The sequence below is a fragment of the Lycium barbarum genome, chromosome 3 (assembly GCF_019175385.1).
Source record: "Lycium barbarum isolate Lr01 chromosome 3, ASM1917538v2, whole genome shotgun sequence".
Taxonomy (NCBI): Eukaryota; Viridiplantae; Streptophyta; class Magnoliopsida; order Solanales; family Solanaceae; genus Lycium; species Lycium barbarum.
The window spans coordinates 119,278,754-119,291,542 of NC_083339.1; the positions used below are offsets into that span (position 1 = coordinate 119,278,754).

The following is a 12,789-nucleotide window of genomic DNA, read 5'->3' on the forward strand; positions in this document are numbered from 1 at the left end:
ATGCTTCTAGTCCAGTTTGCCGCAACTTCCCCCAACTGTGTTCATGGAAAATTTTTTGGTTTTGGTAATTTGGTTTTCAGAACAGTACAAGATGGTTTAAAATTTTTGGTTTGGTAATTTGGTTTTCAGAAATGCTCTATCATTACAAAATCGAATTAGTTCGATATGGTTCGGTTTCGTTCTGTGCAGTATGTAGTACGTCAGTAATTACGGTTTGTGTTGGACTTTAAACACACTAAGTGGTGGACTTTAAAGATGAAGTGTGAATTGGGAAATGGAAGGAAATGAAATTTGAAAAAGTAACTTTTTCAAGTGAGCTTTCTCCCACATTGGTGGTCGAAAGCAACATTTGTATGCCTATATTTAGAAGCATATCTTCTAGCTCATAACGAGTTGATCAGAGGGACTCCCCTCGCGCCATCGTCATCGCTCGATTCGGCTTTGCATTTGGACTTGCTCAAAGGAGTTCGGTACCTTTGCACCAGGCTTCGCCTCATTTAACACACTGCAATCACAAAATTACTCCCTGAAAATTCTTCTTCACTATGCTGGAAGGAATTAATCTAAACCTTGGCCAATTGTGAGGTGATTGAATTCCTTGAGGAAACACAGTTTTCTGTGGGCTCGAAACTACACTTTTTGTTTTAAATGTTTTCTATTTTCAGTCTATACGTTGAATACAGGGGTAACAAACTTAAGGAATTATATATATATATATATATATATATATATATATATATATATATATATATATATTTCTGTTTCATCTTATATTCTGTTTGGTGGGACATCAAAATCTTCGGATTTTCTACTTCGTTAATTTACTCGATTTGAAGATATAAAAACTTCATCGAGTAAATAACCTTTTGCATTCGATATGAAGAAAATGAAAACTTTACCAATTGATTAATTTTGTTTGTGCATTTTTCCCGAACACAAATGGTTGAACCAAATGCTACTGAGAATGCTACTAGTTCTGGTGCAACGACTGTTGCCTCTTCCAGTCGTACTACGCCTACAATAGTAGTGGCAGAAAAGCCTAGAAAGTTTTCCGGCATTGACTTTAAGCTCTGGCAACAAAAGATGTTTTTCTACTTAACAACCCTCTGTTTGCAAAGGTTTATTACTAAGGATGTTCTAGTCCTGATGTAACTCCGGAATGTCATGACCGAAACCGTAAGGCCATGACGGCCACCCGGGCCCTATCTGGCGAGCACCGCAATCATGCTTTCATATCATACTCATGAACAAGGGTGGACCACGAGAGTCATCAGATGGCAATCTGCTAGATCATAAGAAAACTATACTGAAAGGAATGAGCCCAAAGGACATACGTATATAACTATGCTGGACAAAACTGTACAAGCCGACAAGGCCATCATAGACAACTATACAACAAAATATACGACAAGGGGGCCATACAACTTCTAACTATACCACAACTGTCTATAAGCCTTAAATAGAGTACATGACATAACAAGTTCGGGGCAGGGTCTCGCCATACCCATATATACAATAAAATTATATAACGTACCAAAACACGATAGCAACTCTAAGACAAATGGAACACAACGTCTCTAGGCGAAAGGGGCGTCAGTACGAACAAAGTACTGAGTATGTAAGGAATGAAAGTAACATAAAGAAGACATGAAAGTATGTAGGATAAAAGGAATGCAACCTGTACATCTGAAACTGCCTCTGAGGGCCATTGATATATATATATATATATATATATATATATATATATATATATATATATATATATATATATATATATATATATATATATATATATATATATATATTGTTACGTCCCGTATTTTTTTATACATTGGGACAACCCTGATTAACTATGATAATTCAAGGCCAAGACTATTCCGGGATTTGAAGTCGGGACTTTCGACCTTTGATTTTATTTTGAGACATAAGTTATATATGAAATTGATGGTATTGAACACTTAGAAAAAATTGGGACCACAATTCATAAAATTGGAATTAAAAATCTTACCCAAAAATGGCCTTGTAGCCGTGTGGTCCACAAAAAGGTCCCACACATTGTGTGGGCCAAAGGCAATAAGGATATATTTTAAGGGACTTAAAAGATGACTTCAGGTCATCTTCTCATCACTTTATCACTTAGAAAAAAAAAAAAAAAGAGAGAGAGAGCAACAAGCCATGGAGGCTCACGGCTTGGACATGGAAAAAAAATCAAGTCCAAATTTTGCCTCTCCAAAATTTATTCTTTGGTACAAACCCACTAATTAGAGGTCCCTAAGTAACGTGGAAGTGTCGTTGGAGCGAGCAAGCCATCAAATTTGTGGATTTCAAACCCTAGCCTAATGGTGGAGTAAAGAAGAAAGGTAAGAATTTCTCTTGCTTTATGAGTTGTGAATGTTTTGTGCACAATGTGGTATGTTAATATGGATGGAAATCATGAAATATAGCATGTTGGAAGTGGGTTGTGTGATGGGTGTTCTAGCCGTGTGTATGGGTGTGGTTATGTAAATGGGTGTTGTGACAAAATTGATGAATTAAATTCCTTGTAGCATGTTTGATTGTCGTAGAGTGAAGAAATAAATTAGAACCATCTATATGTATATATGTGGGTGTGGCCGTGCATGGTCCCAAATGTTTGGCAAAGAACTCATTAATATCGCTTAGCGTCGAAATGGTTATTGTGATGACTTCTATGTTGGAAATGAGAGTTAATGTCCTGAATTGATATAGTAAGCGTTGCGGACTGATTTGGAGAACTTGGTGCACTTAATGCAATCCTTATAAATAAGAACCATTAACATATGTATATGTGTAGTGTGGACGAATGTGAGTCTTATAATGTGTCGAAGATCGCATTACTATCGCTTAGTATTTTAGTTGTCGTCGCTACGAATTCTAGTTGGAAATAAGTGTTTAAGTGACTCAAGAATGATGTTGAGATTTGTGGGCTGAATTGAGGATCATTGCGCGTTTGATGTAATTCGTATATCTATGAAAAGTATATCGATATATTGTGGATCGTGATACAAAATATGGCTTGAAAATGAGGAAAGAAAATAGGGGGCTGCTCTCGGCTAAGGGGACTGTTTTCGGCCACTTGGAGAAAAAATTATTTGATTGTTGAAAAAATTATGTGAATTGTTTAGAATGTTCTTGAATGTTGTTAGTATGGATTTGGGTGAATAATCGAATGTACGAACGATATTGTGGCTTGAAAGTAAGCCATTGAGTTGAATAATTGGAAATTTGTCGAATGATGAAAAAGAGAGCTATTAATGTTATTTTGCCTTCCGAATTTATTATTGATGTTGCTAGGTTGGTTATTGTGGTTGTTGTTGTTGATTTTGAGCGAGATAAATTCTCGGGATGACCTATTTACAGGGGAAATGCTGCCGAATTTTCTGTAGAATTTAATGTTAGTTGGAATAAATGGCTTAAGTGCCTATGGTTAATATTGGATATTCGTTGGCATATTTGTAGACCTTGGGGAGCCCGAGGCGTAGATTGGAATTTACTTTAGATTGGCCATCTTGGAGTGCGTACGAGGTATGTAAGGCAACGTCCTTTCTTTTTGGCATGTCTTAGTTTTCATAGGCTAAATTAGAGCCTTAAGGAAAATTCTAAATCCGAAATCCGAGCATGTTATGATCCGTATATGTTCTTTGGCACTCTTATGTATGATTTGATGAAATATGAACCTTTACGTATTCGAAAAATCGCTTTTCGAACTTTGCGCAAAAAGGTTTCACTTTAAAGAACTTCGAAATTTCCGAATGCCATATCTTTCACATAAATGCTCGGATTGCTCCAATATATATTTTTATAAAAGTTTGCATTACGTATAACGAGCATGTCTTCCATAAGCGGGCCCGACTTGGGTAAATTCCCGTCCATGGGTCCCGCGACCTTCCTTTATGTAATTCGGTAACTTTTGAAAGGATTTGTTAAGACTATTATTTCGATTTTCAAATATGATCATTTTACTTATGTTTGAATTTATGAGGATGATTTTATGCATATGACTACTCACGACTCTATTCGTGCATTTTGTCATTCCCTTCGCCGAGTCCCGGGCCGGTTCTGTTATCGTGCGCATTTTGATATACTCCGGAGTTATGCTGTGTTTATGGTTCACCGAGCTACTCGCAAAAGAGGGTCAGGTTCCACCTATACTTGGTGTTATGCTGTGTATGGCGTTATGTTGTGATGTGATATGTGACGGGGATACGGAGATTTGAGACTTTCTGGTGTTATGCTGTGTTATGGCGCCATCGACGGGCGGGCGACCATATTCCTCTGTACCCTATGCATGATTTATATTTTTAAACTAAACATTTTGATATGATTGGATTTGTACTTATGTTCGGCACTTCTGCTTCGTTTATGTCTCAGGTTTGTTTTCTGTATATTCTGCTTAGCATACTCAGTACATATTCCGTACTGACCCCCCCTTTCTTCGGGGGGCTGCGTTTCATGCCCGCAGGTACAGACGCACAGTTTGGTGATCTACCCATTTAGGACACCCTCTTCTGCTGTTTGGAGTGCTCTTCTCATTTCAGAGCACACATTTTGGTATATATTTGTTCGCTATGTATATATGTATTTGTTCAGGGGTACGGAGGGGCCCTGTCCCGCCATATGTTTCGGTTTGTCTGTTTAGAGGTTTGTAGACGTATTTGTGGGTGTGTGTGCCTACTTCTGTACAGATGAGTTTATATGACCCTATTCGCTATGACAGCCTTGTCGGCTTTTGACGTATTTGACAGCCTTGTTGGCTTTTGACACATTTGATAGCCTTGCCGGCTTTTTTGATATATGTGCATATGTTCGGCGATGTATATTCCGCTGCCTCTTCTGATTCTGATATAATGTTTTGTACGCGCAATCGCGCAAGATAATATTCGTTCTCAACTCTGTTTAAAAAAAATGATGAATATGAAATCCGTATTAAGCTTTGCTATGATGATTTAGTTTGTATGTCTGTATGGGTGCCCAAGTAGGGCACCAGTCGCAGCCCACGGGGCTGGGTCGTGACATATATATATATATATATATATATATATATATATATATATATATATATATATATATATATATATATATATAACGCCTAATCATACATATATATGCGTATATAATGCTTGTCAAGCCTCTGTGGGCATAATCATCATCATATCGGCTTTTGTGAGCATAATCATCATCATATCGGCCTCTGTGGACATAATCATCATCATATGACTAGATGATCAGGTGGTAGTGATTACAGATATAATATAATTATACGCGTATATAATGCCTGTGGGGACATAGTGTGTGTGTATATGTCTGTGTGTATGTGTATGTGTATATATATATAATGCAATGCACAAATATGATAAGAGTGCATCCTGAATCTTGCAGTGACGTAAGGTCATTATGCCTTGGATTATCATTATGAAATATCGTTTCCATTGACGTGGGATTCTATGAAGCATACTGAATTTGGAGAAGGACTTTCTATGAACAATATCATTGGAACATGAATCAACATAGGACCTCTCTAGCTGCTAGGAATGGAATTATTATGGAGTAACGTTACGTTTACGTTTACATTTCGTTCATAAGGATCATGTCGAAAGAAGGAAAGTTAGCCTTAACATACCTCAATTTATCAACACAATCCCACTAAGAATCTGTTGGATCAGTACTCCAAACTCCTTAGTCATTACAACACACCTAACAACCAACAACACAACAACAACCTCATATAAGCCTCTTTAATTTCACATCACTACTCACTCCTAGATTTACATCAAAACTGCCCAATATACGCTTTGTTTATGACACTTATTCACTTTCTTCTTCCAATTATACCAAGTATAACATCGTCAATACAATCTCAACACCAAACTACTATCCTTTCAACAACATTTTAGCTTAAAATCACATTAACATAACTCAAGTTCGATTACATCTCAACATAAACTCAAGTTCATATTTGAACCTTCCCACCAACTTCTTTCCTTCCTTTCAAACCTAGTATAATCATCACATAAACTCATAAACATGGAATTAAGATGGAATCTTACCTCAAGAACTCGAGAATACTTTCATTCCAAGATTACTTCACCTTGAAGTATCCTCCAAGCTACTACTAAGAGGTGAAACAAGCTTTCACAATACTTTAGAACCTTTAAGCACTTGATCTTCTCTTTTGTTCCTTGATTTCACTTAGGAATTTACTAGATATATTAGAGAGGGTTTTCTAGAAGGTTAAAGGTCAGGGGAAGTGAAGAAAATAAGATAAAATGAGGATTATACGAAATATATAAAAAAAGAACTGGAACCGACATAAAAATGAGGCCAAAGAATACTGGCCGTTTATATATATATATATATATATATATATATATATATATATATATACACACACACACACACATACGGTCAGTATATATGGATTGTATTTCCCAACAAAATTTTCGTCCTCTCTGCCAAGAGAAGTACGGACCGTATTCCAAAGTACGGCCCATATTTCTAATATATTGTCTGTATTTTCTACTTACCAAAATCAAACTCTGACGAAACGTATTATGTTCGATTTGTTTATCCCCTAATCCTTCCAACACATACCAAACATGAACTTAAACCTTCGCATACTCAAGATGAACACGTCTAATCTTATAAAACCTGGAAAATAATTGCGCTCTCCATAACTATAACTACCAACTCACGAAGATGCTTAACGTATAAAAGTACGGGGTGTAACACGGACAACGCTTTGTCATGACAGAGGCATGCAAACATTATGAATTTCTTTGTGAACACTGTATTCTAAATGGTTTTAATAATGGTCTATAATGTTTATAATGTCTATAAATCTTGTAAAGAATTATGGAATGCTTTGGACAAGAAATATAAGACCGAAAGTTGAAGAAATTCATTGCTGCCAAATTTCTGGAATTTAAAATGATTGACAGAAAATCTATCATGTCGCAGGTCCAGGAATTACAAGTGATTATTCACGATCTCCTTGCGGAAAGTATATTTCGATTCAATATGTTTATTAAAAGTAATGATTGTGTTACTAATAATATTTTGATTATTATTGAAGGATGATAATTAACGAAGCTTTCCAAGTAGCCGCTTTCATTTAAAAGTTGCCTCCTTTGTGGAGATACTTCAAGAACTACTTGAAGTACAAACGTAAGGAGATGAAGTTGGAAGATCAAATTGTTCTGTCACGCCCCGAACCATGGCCTGGACGTAACACGGCACTCGGTGCCTGACTGCATGTGACCGAGCGAACCACATGGCTTGCTGAATCATCATGATACATAACATAAGCGGAATATTACGTGAGTGCATGATGAGCCTTTATAAAACATGGTAAGTCATAATACTTAATAAAATACTTGTTTAAACATGAGTGAGCCAAAATGGCTATACGACTCCAAATTTCTGACATGACATAACTGACTTGTCTAGTCTATGAAACCTCTATCATGAGTCTGACTGAAAAACATACTTACTGGGACAAGGCCCCCAGCATACCTTTAGATGCATAATTAATCATAAAACAAAAGTTGACTAAACCCCGAATGAGATGGGGCTCACCAATAAGCTGATACGAATGTTGTCCTACTGGGCAGATGTATCGTCCTGTATATCAGTACCTGCATCGTGAAATGCAGGCCCCCGGGCAATAAAAGGGGACGTCAGCACATTGAATGTACTGGTATGTAAAGCAACTGAAAGAAATAACATGGGACAGGGAATAACATGATAAGAACTGAAACTGAAAACCTGGACATGAACATAAGCATGAGTACATATGTATATATATAACATTAGTAAAAAACATGATAAGTAGGGAGAGCAATAACTTATAACCGATCCATGGTCTGGTGCTTGCGTCCCGCCAGCAGAACACTCAGTCCTTGCCAGGTAACATGAGATTTGATAAAATATGAAAGGATCCAGTCATTATGAGAGATCTTCCGGGACATGGGTGGAGCGATCCTCATCCTACGGTGGCTACGTAGTTTCAGGCTATCTGAAGCCCTCCTCGGTAATTAATGCAACTCCCAAAACATGAACATGTAAAATAGTGGCACTTGCTGCCCATGGTATAACATGAATCATAACTTGCTTGTACATAGTGTTCATGAATCATAACTTGCTTGTACATGGTTTTCATGAATCATAACTTGCTTGTATAGTTTCATAAGATAACTTGTCATAGTCTTGCAAAACATGTTTTTGGTTCATGAGTAATAACAATAGTTCGAAATCATATATATATACTTGTCTTGAAAACATGCTTGTAACTTGCTGGATGAAATCATAAAGTTTCATATAAACATAATGAGAACACATGAGGAAGAATTCATGATTCATGGATTAAGCTAGGATGCCTAATATCCGTAATGGAAGATTAGGAATACAATAACGAACATAGATACAAAATTCATGTACATACATACATAATGACGGGCTACCAATATGTTGGGTTTAATGCCCTAGGATTTGAACTTCATAGATTTTACGAAAACGGATCATGGGGAAGAACATAGAGATTCCCACATGTGTATAGAAGTTCTACATACCTTAGTTGTTCCAAAACTTGAATTAAAGACTTGGATTTTGAAGAAGATTTCCTAAATCTTGATTCTTGAATCTTGAGATGGGTTTTCTTGAAAACCCTAGATTAGGAATGATGATTTCTTGTTTAGATTACAAGGATATATGTTAGAATTGAGTTGGAATAATTAGAATGGACTTACCTTGGTGTTCTTGATGTTGGAGGAGAGTAGGAAGTCGTTTTAGGGTTTGAGGGAGTGAAAAATAATGAGTTGAACTGATATGGACGAATATATAGTGTTCTGGAACATTGCAATTTACGTCCAGCAAAAGACTGGCCGTATTTCAGTTTACGGGTCGTAAACTGACTTTACGGGCCGTATTTTGCCCCATGGACTGCACTGCATCTCTTCAGTAAAATGGCCATAACTCTTTGTACAGATGTCCGTTTGACCCCCGTAAGATACCGTTGGAAAGGTATTTCAATGCTATACAACTTTCATCAAGGAAGTTTTCCCAAATTCCAAACACGGTTTGAAATACGGGCCGTAAAGTGAAATACGGTCCGTATTTAACCCTATGACCTCAAAATGTCAAATTCCAGAATGTTCAGAAATTCTTGGTTTCAGTTCACGACTTGGTTTACGGCCCGTAAAGTGAAATACGACCACTGTTCATGGGCGTAAACCACCATATCACAACTGAACGGAAAACATTCAATTCCCACATTCTTTATCTGATTTTCTAAGTTTAGGATCGTGGTCAAAACTTTCGTTAAAGGCACGGGGTGTTACAATATCCCCCCCTTGGGATCATTCGTCCTCGAATGATGGGTCATGGTTAAGGATATGGCTGGGCATGACTTGAATACATGAACGTGAAGAAACATGACATGGAACATGGAAAGCTGACATGACATAGTTTCATGAAAACATGAGTGCTAAAACTTGAGACATGAATAGAGAATACATGAACTTGAACGTGAAACGTGAGGCATGAATACATAAGGGACATTATAACTCTTCTCCAAAATGTCATTAAGTCATCATTAATTCGATACTTGTAACTATTTCCCGACACACAACATATACCTTGCTTTCCTTAACAACTTTCGTCTCTTTCCTCAAATGTCCTTGAAATCTCATTTAGAATCATTAAATATTACTTCTTACTCGTCAACATATCGTATACTTCATACCATTTGTGGTTCTATTCGCGGTACGCTAACGGGGAAATTTCCAAGGTGTAACATTCTCCCCCCCTTTTTGGAGCATTCGTCCTCGAATGATAACCATTCGGGATTCTACAAAAATTTCGCCAGAGTTTCCCCTGTAATAAGGCACTACCAACCTATCACAACAACCCATAATATCATTGCCTCACAGGGCTACATCACAATAGCATTATAAATTGGCCACACATGACCAATAGCATGAAAAGAAAGCTTACATACCTCAAAATCTTGGTGCTTCATCATAAATCTCTTCTGCAGGCTGAAACAAGTGCGGGTACCTGGATTTCATATCCTCCTCGGCTTCCCATGTAGCTTCCTCAACTTTCTGACTCCTCCACAGGACTTTCACTGAGGCTACTTCCTTAGTTCTCAACTTGTGAACTTGACGATCAAGAATGGCTACAGGGATCTCCTCATAGGTGAGGCCATCCTTAACTGTTATAGCATCAGCATGAACAACCAACGAAGGGTCTCCCACACACTTCTTCAACATGGACACATGAAATACTGGATGAACAGCAGCTAAATCTTGTGGCAACTCAAGTTCATAAGCTACCAGACCGACCTTTCGTAAAATTCTGTAAGGTCCAATATATCTGGGACTGAGCTTCCCTTTCTTGCCAAATCTCATAACACCTTTCATGGGTGAGACTTTAAGGAACACCCAATCATCAACTGAAAATTCTAAATCCCTTCGTCTCACATCTGTATAAGACTTCTGGCGACTCTGAGCTGTTTTCAAACGCTCCTGTATTAACTTGACTTTCTCCATTGCCTGATAAACCAAATCTGGTCCTAACAACCCTGCTTCACCAACTTCGAACCAACCAATTGGTGATCTACACCTTCGCCCATACAGAGCTTCAAATGGTGCCATCCCAATGCTAGCATGATAACTGTTATTATAAGAAAACTCAATGAGAGGCAAGTGATCATCCCAATTACCTTTGAAATCCAAGACGCATGCTCTCAACATATCCTCCAGAGTCTGAATAGTACGCTCTGCCTGGCCATCTGTTTGTGGATGAAAAGCTGTGCTGAGGTTCACCTTGGTACCCAATCCTTTCTGAAAGGATTTCCAAAAGTTCGCTGTAAACTGAGCACCACGATCTGAAATAATGGACACTGGTGTCCCATGCAATCTGGCAATGTCATTAACATACAGCTTGGCATAATCTTCTGCTGAATATGTGGTCTTGACTGGCAAAAAGTGTGCTGACTTAGTAAGCCGGTCAACGATCACCCAAATAGAGTCATGTCTCCTAGCTGAACGAGGTAAACCTGATACAAAATCCATATTGATCATTTCCCATTTCCAGACACGAATATCAATATTCTGAGCCAAGCCACCAGGCCTCTGGTGTTCGGCTTTCACCTGCTGACAATTCGGGCACTTAGCTACAAAATCTGCCATATTCTTCTTCATATCGTTCCACCAGTAAATCTCCTTGAGATCATGATACATCTTAGTGGAACCTGGGTGAATGGAATATCTGGAATTGTGAGCTTCTGACAAGATTCGCTCTCTGAGTCCATCTACATCTGGGACACATAATCTGCCTTGGTACCTCAAGGTACCATCATCTCCCCCTTGTTCAAAAGCCGTCGTCTTATGCTTGTGAATCCCCTCTTTCAGCTGCAACAAGTAGGGATCATTAAACTGTTTCTCCTTGACTTCAACGACTAAAGAGGAAAGAGCACTATTCTGAACAACCACACCACCATCCTCGGAGTCCAAAAGTCGAACTCCAAGATTGGCCAAACGGTGAACTTCCTTTGTCATAACTCTCTTATCCACGTCCACATGGGCTAAACTTCCCATGGAATGCCGACTAAGAGCATCAGCTACAACATTCGCTTTCCCCGGATGATAGAGAATATCCACATCATAATCCTTAAGCAATTCGAGCCATCTCCTCTGTCTAAGATTTAGCTCCCTTTGCTTGAAGATATACTGCAGGCTTTTATGATCTGTGAAAATATCAACATGCACTCCATACAAATAATGACGCCATATCTTAAGTGCAAAAATTACAGCTGCCAACTCTAAGTCATGAGTCGGATAATTCTTTTCGTGAACCTTGAGCTGACGAGATGCATAAGCTACAACCTTACCATGCTGCATTAAGACACATCCGAGACCAACTCCCGAAGCATCACAATAAACCACGAACCCTTCAGTTCCCTCTGGCAAAGTCAAAACTGGAGCAGAAGTCAATCTTTTCTTCAACTCCTCAAAGCTTCGCTCACAAGCATCTGACCATTGGAACTTAACTTTCTTCTGTGTCAACTTAGTCAACGGAGTAAAGATAGAAGAAAATCCTTCTACGAAGCGTCGATAATAGCCTGCCAGACCCAAGAAACTTCTTATATAAAAAACTGAGGTGGGTCTGGGCCAACTCTTTACGGCGTCAATCTTTTGAGAATCAACTTTAACACCTTCACCCGAGATCACATGGCCTAAGAATGCCACTGATTTAAGCCAAAATTCACACTTTGAGAATTTTGCAAAAAACTCGCGATCTTTAAGAGTCTGCAACACTATTCTGAGGTGTTCTGCATGATCGGCCTCATTACGGGAATACACCAAAATATCATCAATGAAGACAATGACGAATAAATCGAGATAAGGCTTGAAGACCCTGTTCATAAGATCCATGAAAGCAGCTGGCGCATTTGTCAACCCAAATGACATAACAAGAAATTCAAAATGGCCATAACGGGTTCTGAAAGCGGTCTTCGGAATATCAACTTCCTTAACCTTTAACTGATGATAGCCTGTTCTGAGATCAATCTTGGAATAACATTAGGCGCCCTACAGTTGGTCAAATAAATCATCTATTCTAGGAAGAGGGTACCTGTTCTTAATGGTGACCTTGTTCAGCTGACGGTAGTCTATACACATGCGTAAAGAACCATCCTTCTTTCGGACAAATAAGACTGGCGCACCCCAAGGCGAAACACTGGGCCTAATAAACCCCTTGTCAAGAAGATCC

At 38.3% G+C, this 12,789-nt stretch overlaps 1 long non-coding RNA gene across 1 annotated transcript; it reads left to right on the plus strand.

The window, feature by feature from the left end:
* Positions 1-3,052: 3,052 nt before the first annotated feature.
* On the plus strand, positions 3,053-4,766 carry LOC132632049 (uncharacterized). The gene is made up of 2 exons (XR_009579235.1): positions 3,053-3,543; positions 4,481-4,766. It is a non-coding gene; the product is annotated as an uncharacterized LOC132632049 (long non-coding RNA).
* The last annotated feature ends 8,023 nt before the right edge of the window (positions 4,767-12,789 follow it).